Here is an 11,472-nt window from a genome sequence, read left to right as displayed (position 1 = left end):
GAAGGAAATGGCAAACCATTCCAGTGTCTTTGCCAAGAAAACTTCAAATGGGGTCACGATGAGTCGCACAGGGCCGAACAACGAACAATGGCACGGTCACGTTTGTAAGTAGCTTGGAAGGAGCCAATCAATGTGCCAGGAGAAATGGAAGATGAAGGTGAGTGATTGGACACAGAAAGCTGTAATTGGAGGGAAAAGGGATGAGATCAATGGCACAAGTGGAGGGGCTGACCTTGGAAAGTTGTACATCTTGCTTGCCCAGAGACTCTAGCAAAGGTAGGCACTTTGCGACGTTCTTCATTTTTCTTGTGGCCAGCCCAGAAAGTGAGCGTATGTTCCATACCTGGTTGTCCATTCCACCTGCCCCAGATCCAACCATAAACGCAACCCATGCAGACAGCAGGTGGCGCCCGGGTACTTTTTAACTGTGAGCCGGCTACGGCTTGTACTCGTGGCTTTTCTCCTCGAAAGCTCTGCTCGCAGAATGACCCCTGAGAACCGTATTAACTGAAGCACAGATGCGAAACGGTGCCCAAGGGGCCACCTGCTTCCTCCTTGCCCCTTAGCTGTGCAGTAGACTCCAAGATTGAAAGTGACCGAAAGAATTCAGGGCGGCTGAATTCCCCGAAAGAATTCACAGCTGGGGAGCTGTGCAGCGTGTGTGTGTGTGTGTGTGTGTGTGTGTGTGTGTGTGTGTGTGTGTGTGTGTGTGTGTGTGTGTGTGTGTGTGTATCCGCGCGCGGGGTGGGGGGGTCGGGGAGTAGCTTGGGGCGCTGATCTAAGCTGGGGGGCTATCTCCTTCAGTTTTAACTGCAGCCAGACCGGGGCACCTCTCCCGGGAAGAGAATTGAGGGATGGTGTTGGACACTGCGTATGTTAGGGCGCTGGGGAAATCCCTAAATGCGAGGGAAGGGGAAAGAGCCTCGTAGAAACACTGAGGTTTTCACCGAGTCTTTTCCTCCACCCCCCACCCCTCCGCGGGGCAATTTGGCCTTACTTTTCTTACCGATTACTAGGTCTTCACAATTCACTGCCTCCGCCCCGTAAATCTCTCCATCTAGCCTTTGTGTGGGAGTAATTTACGCTTGGCTAGAATACGTGTAGCTACACCAAATGGAGACCCTATTAAGCACTCTTCCCAAGTTCTGAGTGGCATTTAGAGACAGTAGACAAAAAGTGGGTGGCAGGGAAATGCCATTTGCACCAACAGCTACCACGGGCCCCTGTTCTCATTACAACGAAACAGTGGGCTACATTTATTATTCTTTAAGGGACGCGGGAAAGTCCGGCGGGTGTTGTCTTGGTATCCCCAGCTCCGAGAATATAGGAGGCGCTTAATAAGTGCTGGGATTGGATGGAGTCTAATTCTCTTCGCCCGCCCCCCAAACAAGCGAGGTTTTTTTTTTTAATCTTCCTTTCTTGGGTGCCTGTGGGATCTCCGGGGTAGTGGGATGGGGTGAGGGAAACAGTCACGGGAGGAAAAAACAGAAAAGGAAGCCAAGAGTGTCTTGGAAGGCTACAGCACCTGCGAAATGTAAAATTTCTTATATCCTCGTGCCTCCCTTCAGAGTTCAAAATACAGCTTTAGAGAAATATGTGACTTCTTTAGAGAGTAGAGCCCCAAACCTTTGGGTACTTTAAAGTACACCTTTCCCAGTCCACATAACTTGAGGATGGGGAACTAGCCAGCCCCGCAGCCAGGAGCAGGGACCACTTCTCGAAATCTCTCACATTTTGGGGTGGGGTGGGGTGGGGTGGGGTGAAGAGTGGGAGGAGGAGGAGTGGGGCGTCTGTGTAGGGATGGATGGTGATTTATCCCTCCTCTCTCTCCACCCCACCCCACCCCCCACTCCCAGGAGCCCCCTCCCTTCCTTAGCCTTCCGCTCTATAATTGGCCGCCTGCTTTTCTTCCCCTTTCTTCTTATCAGATCCAGGTCTCCCAGAAGGAGAGAACAGCTGGAGAGAGACCCTAACATACCTTCTGGAGGCAGGGAACTGCAGGAGAGAGAGGAAGAAGCTAAGAGGAAAGGGAAGAGAGCAAGTCCTGGGATAGCCCTCGGCAGAGCTCTGTTCTTTTCCCAGGCACAAGAGTTCCCCTGTCCAAGTACCTTGCTTGCCCTTGCACAGGTCAGTTTCAAGCTTCTTTCCCCTTCATTTTCTAGCCTCCTCGGAAAGTCTGAGAGTCACCTGTCAACTTCTTAACATCTCCCGACCCTTCTCTGCTGCTGTTTCGGCGGGGTGGGGGAGGGGGTAATTATTGGTTTCAAAGCGGTGTCCCTCGGCTTCTCTGAGACAACACCTTTGGAGGGTTGGGGATGGACAGGCTTGGGGGATTGCAGGGGATGGATACAACTGAGGTTGCAGTAGGAGAGTCCTTCATAGTGACGCTAGCTCTGCATGGCTCCCCTGTTCGTGCACACACACACACACACACACACACACGCTCACACTAGCACACCCTTGCACCCCTTCTCGGGTGCTTGGGCAGGGAGTGGAAGAGAAGAAAGGGGAGGTCTTAGAGTTTGGATGCCTAGGGACTGAGACTTGGATCCGGGCGGTACCTCCCAGTCTTGGGGCCAGGATAACTGGATGCCCTAATCCTTAGATCTCTACAGCCTCAGCAGAGGCTGCAGCAGAGCCAAACCTTGGATGAGTTGGAAGAGGCGGAGGGAAGGGGGGGCGGGTGGAGGTCTTTCCCCAGGGTATGCTGGAGAGCTCTCTGTGCTCCGGAGTTCCATTCCCTTCTTTCTTTCCTTTCCTTCCTTCTTTCATTCTCCTGTAGTGAGATACACACTCAGACCCGAGGTGTGCCCTCCTCTCCCAACTTTAGTCAAGACTTGTATCACTGTGCATGTGTTTTATGAAGGAAGCTGTGTCACTGGGCGAAAACTGGGTCCTCTGGTGGCAAAGGGAAAGTGAGCGACGCTTGAGCAGGGGAGGACTCTGGGATTCTTAGTAGCTTAGAGGCTCTCTAGGTTCTAGTTTCTCTTGGCCACCAGGATGATGTGGGTTAATGGTCTGGCATGCTGTCTGGAACTTGACTCTTCTTTACAACTAGAGGGAATCACAGAGTCATGACTTACCCTGGCTTGGAGCCTGCACAAGTCTCTGATTCTCCTTTGGGCATTTGGGTTTCGGGTTTGAGGGAGTGGAGGAGAGACTGAGTGGTTGAGGATGGACCTACATGTGGTTGGGAGAGCTCAGCTAAGTTTCTGGTGGGTGGTCTGGTATTTCACTAAAAAACTATTGCTGAGATCTATAAGTGCTTACTCAAACCCTGAGGGCCTTTAGAAAGTTTGTTTAGAAAGAAGGTGTGAAAGTCAGCCACTTTTCTGGGGCCCTGGGTCAACTTAGTCCCAAGGGGTCTCCTCCAAAGACAAATCTTTATTTAAAATGTCATTTGTAATATCAAATGGAGTTTTTGGGGGGAAGTCTCTCAGATGGAGCCCCTGAGAGCACATTTCTGCTATTGGAGGTGGGGAGGGTTTAGGGAGTTGAAGGGAACTATTTACCTTAGAAAAGTTCATCATTCTGCAGGTGCTAACACAGAAAATTATTTTACTTGTAAAAACTTCATCTGTCTTGCTATTGAATTACTGACCATAGCCAGGAGACAGGGAGGTGCTCGAACTCCATCCCCCATATTCTTCTTTATTCTGACTTTGAATCTCTTGCTGTGAGGAGAACCTTCTGTCCTATTTGAGGAGGTGACAAAGTGACGGAGATATAGGCATAAAGACAAGCTCAATAAATGCTTGATAAATGAATGAGGTCACATAAACCCATCCTTGTCCAAAGAGGCTTAGATGGTGCTCGAGCGCACGCGCTTGTGTGTGTGTGTGTGTGTGTGTGTGTGTGTGTGTATTCCATTAGGCAGATGCTGGCAAGAGGTTATAGCTTTTCAGCATCTACTCAAGTATTTGACTTCTTATTAAGGCACTAAAGTAGCTTTCCCCTTTGGAATAACTCTGGGAAAATCTTACAAAATCTCCGCTCTGCCTGGGGGACCCTTCTGGCTCCAAGGGATCCTGGGCTAAAGTGAACCCGAACCTCCATTGTAGCCCTAGCCTCCTAGGGGTCCTTTAGATAGAACAAAGTCCACCAGACCAGACTTCTTAGAGCCACCTGGGACTGGATTTTTTAGTCTTGCCCTGAATTAGGAGGGATGGTTTTAGACCTATTTCAGGAAGAAAAGAGAACCCTTTTGTCCTAGATGTTACTTGCTATTTCTCAGACATTCCTGTTAGAGACAATTAAGAATTTCTCCAGGAGAATTAGAGTTATAGAATAGTAGAACTGGAAGGGACCATAGGGATTGTCTAAACCAACACCCTCATTTTACAGAGGAAGCCAGTGAGGAGGAGCATTGACTCGTCACTGAAAGAACTCGGAATACAATTCAGATTCCTAATTCATGTTCTTTCTTCTAGACCAGGGGTAATAAACTCAAATCCAAACAGATCCCTGGAGGCTGAATATTGATTTGAAAACCACGAATTAACATTATATATGTTGTATTATATATTTATTAATTTGGTTTAAACATTTACCAACTACATTTTAAACTGGTATTGGGGGAGAAGAGTTTTGAGACCCTTTGCTGTTGAGTTTGGTACCTCTGTTCAAGGCCATTCTGCTATGTCACTTGCTCTAATCTATAGGCCTTACACCTCTTTCCAAATTTATGGAAACAGCTAGGGCTCACCTTATGAAGAGCCAGAACAGGTAGTCACATAATTGGGAAACCAACATTCCCATTCCCAAATATATATCCCATATTACTTGAACTTCCACTATTAGAGATTCATTTGTTTGAGTTTAAAAGTATTCCAAGTTTCTTGAATCAGTTATCAAAAGGCAAATACCCCATGCTTGTTGTGATTCTAGAGCCAAAATAATAATATCCATTTTTCTATTGCAAAAATGTTTTTCTGTGCCATGGTCTCCTTTGGCAGTCTGGTGAAGCTTAGAATAATGTTTGTTGCCTACATTCATAATGGAAAGAAATACTACATTTTAAGTTTAATACATTTTATTTTTTCCCATTACATGTTAAGATAATTTACAACATTTGGGTTTTTTTAAATAAAGTTTTTAGTTCCAAATTCTATCCTTCCCTCTCTTCCCTGGTCCCTGAGATGGTAAGCAATTAGATATAGGTTATGCAATCATGTAAAACATTTCCATGTTAGTCATTTTGTACAAGAAGACTTGAATAAAAAAAAGAATGAAATAAAGTAAAAAATAGCATGCTTCAATCTGTATTCAAACAATATTAGTTCTTTCTCTGGAGAAGGGTAGTAGGTTTCATCATTAGTCCTTTGGAATTATCTGAGATGATTGTATTGCTGAGAGTAGCTGAATCATTCACAGTTCTTCATTGAACAATATTTCTGTAACTATGTGCAATGTTCACCTGATTTGGCTCATCTCACTTTGCATCAGTTCATGTAAGTCTTTCCAGGTTTTTCTGAAATCATCCTACTTGCCATTTCTTATAGCATAATAATATTCCATCACAATCTTGTATCCCAGGTTGTTTAACCATTCCCCAATTGATGGGCATCCCTTCAATTTCATTTCTTAGCCATCACAAAAAGAGCTGAAATGCCACATTTTAACTGGAGGTTAGTGAAAGCTGAGCATTTTTTTTCTTATCCAAGGTCACCAACACCCTAAAATCTATCCACAGATTCCATAAGGGGTCCATAGATCCTACATTAAAAACCCTTGATCTAATGTTTGCACATTTTCCTCTCAACAATACTGTGAAGTAGATATATACTGATTGTCTCCATTTTATAGATAAGACACAGAGTCTCAGGCTAATCCAGCTAGTGAGTGACCAAGTTAGAAGTAAAACCAAGGTTACCTTAATTCATGAATTCAAATCCAAGAAGAGGGCCCCTTTCACTACACCATGACATTTTTTTTTGCACATTTTAGCAGTTGTCAGAGGAGTCACATGACTATCACCTGATATAACATATTCAGAAATAGAAATTAGATGTTTTGAAGAGTCAGGTCATCCACAAGCTGAGTGGCTGAATATTACTGAACTAACACACTAGCTGGGATTAGGACAGTTTCTTTGGGAATGGAACCGAGGGTATATTCCTATGGGGAAAGCTTGGTCATGAAGAAACAAAAGAGATGTTGCATTGATCTGAATACAAATTTTGCCTATTCTTGGGAGCAGCCTTGGGATCAACCACAAGAAAGTAATTATTTTTCTCTTACAGAATTACAGAATTTCAAAGTTGGAAAGAACTTCTAAGGCTATTCAGTTCAGTCCATACTGGAAAAAGAATCCTCTCCCCAACAAGTGGTCATTTGATCTTTTCTAGGAGTCCTAGAATAAGGAGAAACTTATTATCTCCTTCTATAGATATCCTCTTTAAAAAAAAAAAGTTTTATTGATTTTTACATCTCTTACAGTTTCTCTTCCGTTCTACTCCCTTCCCACAGTACTAGTCCATTACATAGATGTACCACAATTTGGTCATTCCCCATTTTCTGGACATGTGATGATGATGAGGAGGAGGAGGAGGAGGAGGAGGATGATGATAGCATTCATGTAAGCACATGAAGGTTTGCAAAGAACTTTACATATATATGTATGTATATACACACACACACACACACACACACACACACACACACATCTCATTTGTGTTACTTTGTTTCCAATAGATAATAATCTCTTAATGACTGACCACTCTTCGTTTGGTTCCTTCTCTTTCTCCGCTTCTTCTGACTCCCAATCCTTTTTCTTCTCCCACAATGGAAGATCTTCTAGGTCTGCCTTTTAAAGGAAAGTTTCTTTCCTTTACACTTTGCTCCATGACAATCTTGTTTGTGCCCAAGGTGTGAACTACTCCTTTTATTATCCTAAGGTCATAGATGCCAGGATGTTAAATAGATTTAGAACTGAAAGGCCCCTAGAGACCTAGTCTAAACCCCTCATATTACAAATGAGGAAACTGAGGTACAGAAGATTTAAGTGATTTGACCAAGTCACACTTCAAGTAAGTAGCACAGCTAGGCTATAAGCACGGGTCTTCTAATTCCAAAACCAGTATTTTTTTTATTCTTTTTATTTTTTTAATTTTTTTTTAATAAGCACAGAAACCATGATTTATTTAGTTTTTTTTTGTTTGTTTTTTTGTTTGTTTTTGCAATTCTCATTCTCAAAATGAAAATTTCAATTCACAAGGATTTATTTCTGTCTTTCCCACATCCAAATCCCAACCAGGAAATCAAAACAAAACAAAATCTACCTAATCAATAGTATAAAAAATTCCCACATGAACCATTTACAAAAGTGGGTGGGTCCCCTCCTGTTGCGTGGTTAAGTCTATCACCAAGGGTAACTGTGTTCATCATCAGTGTTTTCCTCCTGGTAGCTTCTTGCAGTCCCTACAGGTGAAGGGAGCAGCTGGGTGCTGAGCTTTGGGGTAGATTGCAGGCGGCTCCCCAGGTGCTCCAGCCTCTCTGTGGAGGGGAATTGTGGTGTGCTAGGTGGGTACTCCACAGGGTTTAGCTGGAGAAGTAGAGGGTGGGGCACCCTGAGAGGGGGTGTTGAGTTCTGGGCATAGGAATGGTCTGGAGATGGAGTGACTAGTTGATCCCAGGTGGGTGCCTTCTGAATGCAGATTTCCCTCTGACTGTGGCCCCAACAAGTGTCTACCTTGGCTTCCAGGATCTTTTGCAAGATTTGGGTGTATTGATACAAAGCATTCATAGCATTGGTCATAGCGTCTAGCCTGGTGTGCAGTCTCCTAACTTCATGACGCAGCATGGCCACTTCAGAAGATTCCTGGTGATGGTAAAAAGTGGAACCAAGAGTGCCCTGTGGACAAGGCCTCTTGGTCCTGCCTGAGGTCTCTGGGGAATCCAGAAGAAGCCTCCTCTTGCTCCGGGAGCTCTTTGCTTTACTGGAATCGGGCAGATAGTTGAAGTTCTCAATGACTAGGTTGGGCTGAGTGTGATCTCCATTATGACATTCATCTCCCTCTTCCTCACTTGTTTGATATCTGGAGCCACTGATCCAAGAGTCTTCAGCCCAGGGTAATGGCATCTCTGCCTCCCCATTGGTCTTGAACTCCTGCCCTTCAGTGTCCTGGGCATTTTCCTCAGAGGTGCTCAGTGGGTCCATGAAAAGGTCAGGTCTCAGCTCCACAGTCACTTCACAGGGGGCCTCACTGCATTGATCTTGAAATTTAATCCTGCCAGATTCTGGAAGTTTCTTTCCAACCCTCCTGCACTTGCTCACCCACCGAGGAATCTTGTGTTGTCTTGGTCTCATGGCAGACAGTGAGATTTCTACAGGTGGACAGGTTGTAATGAAGTCTGGCTGTCTTTCAAGGCTCCAGAACCTGTGTCAGCTTCTTGGTAGCCCTGCAGACCACGACCAGGAACTCTTCTTCACTCTGGGGACCTTGCAAGTCCAAAGGATTTAGGCCTGCCCTTGCCTCTCAGACTGGCTTTTATCTAGGTCCAGGGAGTGAGTTCATAACTGCTGAAGGTATGAATTCCTGGAGATGTGAACACTGTTTACAAGGAGTATCTTTGGTGGAGATGGATTGTTGAAGAGTACCTTCTTAATTCATCTCAAAACTAAGGAGACTAAGTCACAGGGAGATCATGCCTGCTGGAGGTGTGAACTCACATTGCTTCCAGTGAGCAGAATCACAGTGCTGAAGGGCAAAGAAGTCAATTTGGTCACTAATCTTGAAATGAAGTTTGGAGTCTTGGCTTTTGGGTCCCAAAGAATCCATGTCTAGATGTGTTGAACTCTTATTTTTCTTAGCTCCAAAATGTGTCCTGGGACACCTGCATATCAAAATCCAAAGTCAGTATTCTTTCAAAAATATTATGCTACTTCCCTCAGTGTTGGTGGTGACTCAGTTTCTCTCTGTAGTACCGACCTCCTTCTGGGTCCCAGACACACATCCCAGACTGCCTTTAAAACATTTTCCCATGGGCTGTCCTAAGTCACTGGGTTTTATTACTGTAGTGGTTTTGTCAGGCGCTATGCCCTGAACCCTTCTAACCTTATCAAATGTCAATGGTTCCTTTAAAAGGGTCTTAGGGGTCAGTAAGGGGAAGATCACAGTCATTTTATATGTTGTTCTGATGAGATCACATCTGGGAGATCAACCTTATTCTGGGCATGAGGTTTTAGAAGGGACATTTATGAGCTGAAGAAAGTCAAGAGGAGAGCAGCCAGAAAGCTGAGAGGACTGGACACCATGCCATACAAAGGGAAGTTCAGGCCCAGAGAGGAGAAGATTTAAGGATGGGAATATGATAGCTGAATTTCATTATTTAAAAAGGTGCTGTATGGCAGATCGGTGAAACTTGTTCTCCTTTGGCCCCAAAATGGAGAATTGGGAGCAATGGGCTGAAGCTATGGAGAGGCAAATTTCAGCTCTATTTAAGGGGGAAAAAAAACCCTCTAACAATTGGAATTGCCCTGAAGTGTACGGCTTTCCCCTCGCCCCTTTCCACTACTGGCAGACTGCTTGCCCACTTTTTGGGGGAAGCTGTGGAAGAGTTTCTGGTAATAATTTGGACCAGATGCTCTCTAAGACCTCTTCCAACTCTGAGGTTTTATGATACTAAACTCTCATTTTCTTAATTTTATTTTTTATCTTATTATCATCTTATTTTTCATTAACTCATTTTAGGGTTCCTTCTATTCCCTACCTTGGACTAAAATGGGCTCCCAAATATTTGGAGGGATCTTAGTCAGATCATTGGGGTGGGGTGCTAAATCTTGTCCAAACAGGCTGGCAAGTTGAAGCTGGAGAGCACCTGCCATAGGGAGTCAGAAGTAACCCCATTACAGGCTATCTACTGGTAGTCTGAGATCACCTAAGTCATAGCAGGGCCATCAGTTGCTGTGTAGCCTGTGTGACTTTAGTGGTTTGATAAGCTTGAAAGAAAGCCTTACCTATTCTTTACCTTTATAGAGTGGATTGCTGAGATAATGTTTGTCCAAAAACTTCTTGGCAGGGCCTTCTCTATGGAAGGCATTGGGGTGGGAGAAGAGGAGGGCTGCAGGACTTTTTGTAAATTATTCATTTGTTCATTCATTCATTCATCAATTATGTATTGAGTGCTTAAGTATTTTATTAAGTGCTGTGGGGATACAAAGCTGAGAACTCCATGGAATGTGTCCTCAAGGAAATCTCATCTTGTATGAACTCTCCAGAAACACGCTCCCACAGACCGTAAGTTCAGGCTTGTTCTTTCATGTGTGTAGGGGTCTCCCCATGTGTAAGATCTCTCCCCCATACAGAACCTCAACTCCTCTATAATGCATAGTTTTAGAGAATTGACAAACAAACAAGGACAGAAACCAAGGGAAATATCTAAATATGAAAAAACCAACAGGTGTATGTAGGGGGCAGGTACAATGCCTGGGGAGAAAAAAGAATAGTTTTTTTTTCAGATGAAGTAGAAGAACAGAGAGTGGAACAATATTCCCCAAACTTTACAGAGTGGGGTGAGAGCCTGAGGCTCAGATCTCCACCATAAGCTTTCATTGGCATAACTCCCTGTTAGTGGAGCCTGGAGCATCTTCTTCTATGTGAGTAGCATTAAGAGACAGGTCCCAGGAGACTGGCTCTCACAGTACGTGCCCAGTAGCTGGACATGAACTCAGTGCTTCCTATTTCCAAGACCAGTTCCTTATCCACTCATCTATCTTGTTAAAAGGAATATCAGCAGTGACCTGGAAGGGGAAAGCAGTCCCCCAAAAGAAGAGATTTCTAAAAAAACAACACATAGGCTGTATGGGAGGGGAATGTTGTCTATAACCTGAATCAGACCTCCTTTACCTACTCTCCCCAGCATCCTGCTACTGGTGGTGGGGTTGAAGAGACCTCTTATAACACCAGTGAGTGGCATCTTTCTGAATTACTTCCAGTCATCAGCTCCCTGCAGTAGGGAAGGGCCTCCCAAAGGTGGTCACTTTGTTTTTGCCATAGAGACTAACAAAGAGAACCAAATTCAGTGAATCAAAGACTGTCTGACACGCTATGTGTCTGAGACCAGTCCAGTTTTCACAGATGCCTTTGTATTTGCATCAGTACTGGCCAGCCTGGAGTTACCAGGGACAGAGGGAGTCCGAACTCATCATTCTTGGAAAATCCAAATCAGTCCTGGAAAATTCCTTAGACACTGGGGAAAGATTTAGAGGCTGGGTGGGGAGAGCAAATTGTCTCAGGGCCCCCATTCCTGTGGGATCTGAGTTATTAAATGAAGCCATTTCCCAGCACACTTAGCCAAGTGATATAGGGCTTGTACCCAGAATTGCTTTGATCTGTGTGTAGTTTTCTTAATTCAGTTTACCATACTTAGTGCTCCTAAGTACTCATAAGCAGGTACTTAGGAGAGTGCTGACCTTTGTCTTCTAAATGTCCCATCTGGACAGGAACCTAGAGACCATCTAGAAAAGGGGTT

The 11,472-nt window shown here is 44.6% G+C and overlaps 1 protein-coding gene across 2 annotated transcripts in view; it reads left to right on the top strand.

Moving 5' to 3' along the window:
- Nucleotides 1–1,420: 1,420 nt before the first annotated feature.
- Nucleotides 1,421–11,472, top strand: part of COL14A1 (collagen type XIV alpha 1 chain) — a 248,731-nt gene continuing 238,679 nt past the window's right edge. For both annotated transcript variants that reach the window (XM_072603195.1, XM_072603197.1), the window contains exons 1-2: nucleotides 1,421–1,534; nucleotides 1,929–2,127. The gene's annotated coding sequence lies outside the window, so the exon portion shown is untranslated. The remainder of the gene's footprint in view (nucleotides 1,535–1,928; nucleotides 2,128–11,472) is intronic.

Source organism: Notamacropus eugenii, chromosome 4 (genome assembly GCF_028372415.1).
Source record: "Notamacropus eugenii isolate mMacEug1 chromosome 4, mMacEug1.pri_v2, whole genome shotgun sequence".
In the NCBI taxonomy this organism is placed as follows: domain Eukaryota; kingdom Metazoa; phylum Chordata; class Mammalia; order Diprotodontia; family Macropodidae; genus Notamacropus; species Notamacropus eugenii.
The sequence above is the reverse complement of the archived record's forward strand: the minus strand, read 5'-3'. Positions and strand labels throughout refer to the sequence as shown.